Source organism: Lupinus angustifolius, chromosome LG10 (genome assembly GCF_001865875.1).
Source record: "Lupinus angustifolius cultivar Tanjil chromosome LG10, LupAngTanjil_v1.0, whole genome shotgun sequence".
Classification (NCBI taxonomy): domain Eukaryota; kingdom Viridiplantae; phylum Streptophyta; class Magnoliopsida; order Fabales; family Fabaceae; genus Lupinus; species Lupinus angustifolius.
In genome coordinates, this window is record NC_032018.1 from 4,873,139 (window position 1) to 4,881,008 (window position 7,870).

The 7,870-nt window shown below is 33.6% G+C and overlaps 1 long non-coding RNA gene across 1 annotated transcript; it reads right to left on the reverse strand.

Annotated features, from left to right (window-relative positions):
- On the reverse strand, positions 1,763–4,953 carry LOC109358811. Its single transcript, XR_002109007.1, has 4 exons — positions 4,568–4,953; positions 4,356–4,485; positions 2,511–4,266; positions 1,763–2,179 (listed from the first exon to the last, which is right to left on the reverse strand). It is a non-coding gene; the product is annotated as an uncharacterized LOC109358811 (long non-coding RNA).

Genomic DNA, 7,870 nt, shown 5'->3' on the forward strand with positions numbered 1-7,870 from the left:
GCCTCAGGCCTTTAATCACAAAAATAGAAGTCCCCTCACTTTTATGTGGCATAAAAACTTCATTTTTTGTACTATCAAATATATTTATTTATCCTTTTAAATAAGGAATTATCGAACCTCTCAACCTTGGAGATCTAATTGAACTTGTAAAGAAAGCTTCGGGTCACATGCAACCTAGAAGTTTTATGGATTGATTTTGTGGAGGGGGTGCCTCAGGCCTTTAATCACAAAAATAGAAGTCCCCTCACTTTTATGTGGCATAAAAACTTCATTTTTTGTACTATCAAAGATATTTATTTATCCTTTTAAATAAGGAATTATCGAACCTCTCAACCTTGGAGATCTAATTGAACTTGTAAAGAAAGCTTCGGGTCACATGCAACCTAGAAGTTTTATGGATTGATTTTGTGGAGGGGGTGCCTCAGGCCTTTAATCACAAAAATAGAAGTCCCCTCACTTTTATGTGGCATAAAAACTTCATTTTTTGTACTATCAAAGATATTTATTTATCCTTTTAAATAAGGAATTATCGAACCTCTCAACCTTGGAGATCTAATAGAGTTTTACACTACTAAACTAAAGCCTTATTCGTGGAGGTAACCATGAACAGATTAACTGTTATATATTAATTGTTCGTAACAAGAAACGTGAAAAATTATTTCACAACATAAAAATATTTATCATCCAAACATATATAACTTAACATAGGAATATCAACAAAAAGTTGTTCCGTGGGTCAGATCATTCAGGAGCGAGATAAGGTAGAATGGGAAGTAGTAGAACCCAGTCGAGCCCATCGTTAAAATCATAATTACCAAGCTCAACAATGGTAGGTAGTGCACCTCCTGTAAACGTGTGGTAGCTCCTGTGTTGTTCACATTTCACAGCTCTCCCATTCAATACAGCAATGACTAATGAGAGATTCTCAGACATGGAACCGTCCATCTATTAACCTTGACTATGACCTGTAAAAAGTAAACATGTGACACATCGCTGGCTTTCACACAGTTTTGAAAGGAAATGGAACATATTCAACACATACAACATAAAAGTTGAAAATTAGTACTATTAATCACACTTCCTCCAAAACAGAAGCAAATTGTTTTCATTATTATACTAGCTATTTAATAAATTCGACGGTCCCAATTAATATCTTCCTGACCACAAATGCAGTTCAGTTTTAAGATGACACGAGCCAGCGGATCCAGGTGGACTCGAACCACCATCCTCCCATGTGGGCGCTCTTTCCAATTTGAGCTTATGGATCAATCACAACGTAGAATTATGTTTCAAAGTAACTTTTCCTATAACTGATAAATTTAACATAAAAACGACGCATGTGAAACAGATCCATTTCAAACCTTAACAAAGCTCTCATTAATAAAACAGTTATGCAGCAGAGAATCCATATCTACAGGGTCCCAGCCTACACTTTGTTCTACCATCATACTACTTTGAGATCAAGTAATTCGATTCATGCGATCTACAATATCCAATTATGAACTTATAGATTATCATAATTCTAGATAATCTACCATCATTTCTACTTTGAGATCAGGTAACTCGAATCATGCGACCTACAATATCCAATTATGAAGATTAAATCATAATGACAAAAACCCAAGATTGCAACAAAAACGTTCAATAACGCAATCGAAAACCAAACTCATCGTCTCCATAAAATAAATCTCACAGAAAACCTATAAAAGATGAGAACGGATAACAGTTGGCATGGCCAAAGCAGAGCACTACCAACTATCAGCCAACTGAATTGATTAAAATTTAAGAAAAATAAACATTGAGCAGTGATTAGTACTGCATTCGCAAGAACTAAAGAACAAGGACGTAATCACTAACAATGACCGAGGTTTAAACATCAAGCCAAAATCGGACCTTGCTTGGTATAGAGAAACTATTTTCCAACATGAATGAAAAAAATAAACCTTGAGGGGTATACCATGTTCCCAATAACTAATGAACTAGGATGAATTCTCACTAAAAAATCAGAGATAACAAACATCAGCCAATTTCCGATCTACTTGGTATTGAGAAAAAACACAAGATTGTAGTCGTGATCACCAATGGGAATAAAAGACTGTCTTGTTATGTGCAGCAGACAATATCGCAGTAAAGCAACAGCGATCACTCAGTGACACAACGAGCAACTCAAAATAGTGACCTGCAAACAAGAAATGATTTGAATTAGTAACAACACTTCAATAACGAAAAACTTTTATTCCTTGATCACGACTAAATACTTGATCGTTATAGAATAAGAACACCCTTGAAACATAGAAGCAAAACATGCAACTCGGCAGTTAAGCTCCTTCCTAACTACAAAAAGGGCTTGCAAAATTTGAAGAAAATTTATAACTACGCCCAGTCCCACGCCTCTATGAAAGGTTGCATTATGTAGTTGACGACCAACGTTCAATCTCTAAGATATGGATAACATAAATCAATATCCAGTACCAACCAGTTAAAAATTCATCAAGATCAAGTGAAAATACCTCACACAAAGACAACAGTTGACCTTCCTAGCTCCAGAGAACTGTGGCCAACAACCTTCACGTCTTCAGTCCCCAGCTAGACATTTCATGTCCTCACAAAGATACATCCCATGACGCACCACTAGAAGGTGCACAATATTTACATATGAAAGGCTCACATTGATGAAATAAACTGCACATACAACAATACTTACGGATACAGCCATACTCACTCCACTTGGAATGTCGAGAGCAGGATTTTAAAACATTTAACAAGGTAAACCCCTTACATATATCCCAAAAGACCCAAGTAACGCTTAATAGTAATATACTACAGTAGCTTCCCCGCCATCAACCCAACAAATATCGAGATAACTCAGAATATACGAGATAATTGTAACATTGGTCAAATGCAAGAAATACTTAATTATTGATAAGAAAAAATAGACGTAGTTCAAAATATAGGACCACGAGATTGAATACAGTAGTGCAGGAAAGAGTGCCGAAAGCATAGTGGCACGTGAGTTCTCAATAACAATTTAGGCATCTGCAGTTTAGTCTGAATGTTGCGCATCACTCATTTTAATACAGTCTTGCTTTTGGAGAGGAATACGAAAGTGACTGGCAACTCAACATTACTTTGGAATATATGATTCCAAGGTGAAGCAAATAAGTTATCTTCATGTGGCACTAGCATCTCAGCTGGAGCCATTAAAAATGTCAAAATTAATTAATGTGGTCATAAGACTACTTGTTAAGCATAGGTTTCTTTTTCTTATATTTGGCAAAACAAATGCTGCATGTGCAATAATTTGGGTTGCTTGGTTGATGTATTAAAAAATTGAATGCCGAGTGAACAGCTGCTTTGGTTAACATGGGAGTGTTCAGCATTAACCAATAGTCCGTAACCAAATATTAACCTCTGCATACTTGTTCTTGACCATATATTTAAGTATCAAATGTAGTAGACATAAGCTTCTCATGATAACGAAAGTACAAAAACTATTCATACAAATTTAATTAATCACTTATCAATCATTAAATTTAATTTAATTGTAGAACTTCACCATGATCATGAATTAATCATTTACAAAAACATTACGCATGCCATATTAATAAGAATTTGTTCATATCAAAAGCATTAAATCAGCATATCATTAAACTCGTTTGAATAGGAATTGAAAAATACAAATTCTGATGTGTTAATCGGTAAGCATAAAAAAATTATGGGTTGAGAATCATGTACCTTATTCACGAGGCCTTGGTTGTATTTGGTACCAAACTGAGATAACGATCTTGACTTCCATAGATAATTAAAACCGTGCGTTCAACTAGAGAGTAAATGTATGAAAAAAGTAGGGAGAGGAAGGAGAAAACACAACACACACAAGAAGGAGAGAGCGGGGGCGAGTAAAAAGAAAATAGCCCCCAAAAACTCTCCCCTCCAAACAAAAAAACTCTTGATTTTATTGATCTTTTATTTTTGACCTGCCAAGCAAGCGCACCTGACATGGCAAAGGTCTAGTAGTAACAAAAAGCAAATAACTAATAAACAACATCAATACCTTCTTAGTGTATCGCTATGCCTCACATCACTACGACCATAACTACGAATTTGATAAACCATACAGCATGGTAATAACCTAAAGGATCATACCAATAATACTAATGAAATTATATAATCAATCTTGCGTTATTTGATATTCTATCAAATGAAGCCTCGCTTGTGTAATTGTTGTCAATGTCCACTGCAAAAATCAACTATCGTCACCTTGACCTACAATCCAGATCATCAAAATTATTTGGTATAAGAACAAAATATAGTGCGATAGAGCATCAGAATCGAGAAACGAAAATAAACCTTACCTATTAAAAACAACGAACAGATCGAACAATTCCTAGCCTATGTGGATGCAATTTGTCAATTCTCGAACTACAACGAGAACGATTCGTTTGGATCCACTGCAAAATCTACAGTTGGCAACGACGACATTGCCTACAAATATGAAATAATTAGATCAAATAATAAGCATGAAAAACTTGCAGTAGAATCGAAAAATCGAAGATCTGAAACCAACCTTGTCAAAATCGCGACTAGATAAAACGATTCCGTCTTCTAACGAAAACGATTCAGATAAATCGAGATCGAGAAACAAAGACAATCTGAGTACATCCATCACTAGAAACCTGATCAAGGTACGATCACGAATTCACGATCATTGATTTGAACGCATCAAGAATATTAGGGGAAACGATTTGACCAAGTCATAAGGCACCGATAGGATTTCGCGCGATGAATGGTTTACAAGGGTCGTGATATGTTTATATAATGAGGTCTGATAAAAATGAACGGATGCGATTTCTTTGGCACCGACTATGCCAACGATTAGGATTGAGTGAGTTGGTTGTTGAATCTAAAAACACCAAATGGGTGGGTAATGTATATTCGTTCACGAAGAAACGATACTTCTAGATGACCTAGATATTTTCGCCTCGCACATGTCTCGTATGTCGTTTTTTTAATTATATTTTATATTTTCCTTTTGAGGCCAGGCGAGAATTAGTCATGTTTTTTTTAGTTTAGATTTAAACTCAGTCGCACCTTTTTTACCTGATATTCTACCTATTCCAAATTTAGTATATAAAAATAACAAATATTTATAGAAAACGTTAAGTATAATGTTATAAAACTCGACTTGATCTAACTCTCTCACTAGCCAGTTTCACATTAAAATTGGATTCAATTGATTCAACTCAATCAACTTAAGTCTAAAACTGGCAACTCGAATGATCAAACTGACTGGACCATTCAAGTCAATCAAATTGAAAAAAAAACAACAAAAACAATATCGTTTATAGCAAAAAATTTGTTATTTAATTAATTTTAAACTTATTTTTAGTTAAATTTAGCTTTTGTTAACTTATCGTAGCGAAATTTCTGTTTTTTAATTAAAATTTGAATTTATGTACATTTTTTTACAATTAAAATATAATACATATGTTGTTTAACGACATTGCTAATTTGTTTGTGACATTTTATAATAGTAAAATATATTTTTTTGTTTATTAAATTAGGTATGATAATATTTTAAATTTAAAATATATAATTATTAAATAATGTTAATTTACATTACGAGTTTTTAAAATTTTAATATATACAAAGACAACCGATCCAACTATTACCTCACTAGTACATCAAGTAATTTATGACTCAATGCATTTTTAACACATTTATAATAATTGCAAGTAAATATGTTAAGTGTATATTTTTCTTTCAATAAAACGTACATTTTTAGTAGTATATATTCTATCCCAAAATATATAGCACTCAATATATTCTTTTATTTTTATTGATCAGAAAATATTAAATTAATATATTAAATTTATATTTTATTTTTTTTAACTCATAAAAAATAAGAGATATGTGTAGTAGTAGAAGGTAACAAATATGCTCCACATTTTATGCATGAACAAGTATCTGTATGTGTTCAAATGTATACTTTTCTTTTTTGTTTTTGCTTAATCTTTGCGGGCCATTCTGGACATATCGTCGGATCTTGGTTTGTATGCAAAATTGCAAAGCATCACTCACATAGGCCCATTGGCTTTATTTTAGTTGGACATAGATTTTTTTTTCCACAAAAAGTTTGACAAAAACACCTTGTGCCCTTCTTGCCTGGTAAAGCACTAAAGCTTAGCTTGCTAAGCTAAAAAATATTGGTCAAACAAACAAATTATTGTGCAATGTTGTTCCTACCATTGGGTTGGAGACCCAAAACTTAAATTTCATTCTTAAAGAAGATGCAGATTTATTTCTTGCACCTTTTAATACTCAGTGAACGTTTTTTAATTGTCTTTTATATTTCTTTCTTTAGTATGTTTGTTGTGTTTAACATTTCCCAACCATGTACATATGTTTTGTTAGGCATCATTGGATTTTGGTTGTCATCAATCGGGTCAATGAAGAAATATACTACTTTGACTCATTGACGCATGGTGACATGAACAACTTTTAGTTACACTTTCACTTTCATTTTTTGTTTAGTAATTAAGTACATTTTCTATTGTTTAGTGCGGTGAGAGTTTACAGAAGCTATAATCGTGCTAGAAACAAGATATCAAATCCCAAAATCAGGTGGACTCGTATAAAGGTATTCACACAAATCATCTCAAACAGTTATATGTGTAATGACTAACTGTGAATACCCACTTTTGTCCGACCCATAAAAATCCCTAAATTACTTTTGTTCAATCCATTGTTCAACATTTATTAGGAATAACCCCTAATGTGTATTAACCTTAGAAGCATTGCAAAATATGACACTAAAGTTTATATGTAGCATTACTTTGTTATATAGGCTTGTTGTATTAAGCATTATGTTAAATAATTTGATGAGCTTGTATTCAGGCTGTTAAGTTTAATCGTATTAGCCATGACATTGTTGATATACATACAGTAACATTATAGTTTTATTATTTGTTGTAAACACTCAAGGCTGATTGCTAATAATAAATAGGCATATTAATATTTAATTTGAAAGTAGTCAATAGAAATTAATAATTAAATAACAGATAGGCTAAAAGTGGTCCCTGAAATTGGGGGAACCACTATGTGAGAGGGGTTAGTTACCCAGCTTTTAGGGATAGAGGTTATTTGGGTTGTGATTAGTTTTAAAGAAAAAGGGAGGAACCAGAGTGAAAAGGAGAAAAAGAGAGTAACATAAACAAATAGAAAAGGACAACACGTTAGAAAGTAAAAAGAAAGGGGTACGGAACAACAGAGAAACACACAGGTTAGTGTCCTTCTATCTATGTTCTCTATTTTGTTTTAGCATTCAAATATCCATATACATATTTTCATTGTGCAACCATCGTATTTTCATTTTGCAAATATCCATATATATATTCGGCTATATTGTTGATTGCACCAACAATATAGCCGAATATGAGGCATGCACCCTGGGTTTGCAGGCAGCAGTAGAAAGAAAGGTTAAAATTCTAGAGGTCTTCGGGGACTCAGCCCTGGTCATCCATCAGCTAAAAGGAGAATGGGAGACCCGTGACAACAAACTAGTACCTTATAAGGAGTATATCCATAGAATGGTTGAACACTTCGAGAAGATCAACTTCTACCACATTCCGAGAGAGGATAACAGATTAGCCGATGTTTTATCCACATTATCCTCAATGTTCCATATCAGTGGGAAAGATCAACCTCTCATCAAAATAGAAAGTAGAGATCAACCAATCCATTGCTGTGCTCTAGAAGTAGAGCAAGATGGAAAGCCATGGTATCATGACATCAAGGTCTATATACAGAAAAAGGAGTATCCAGTTGGTGCTTCTGAGACTGATAAGAGAACGTTGAGAAGACTAGCCAT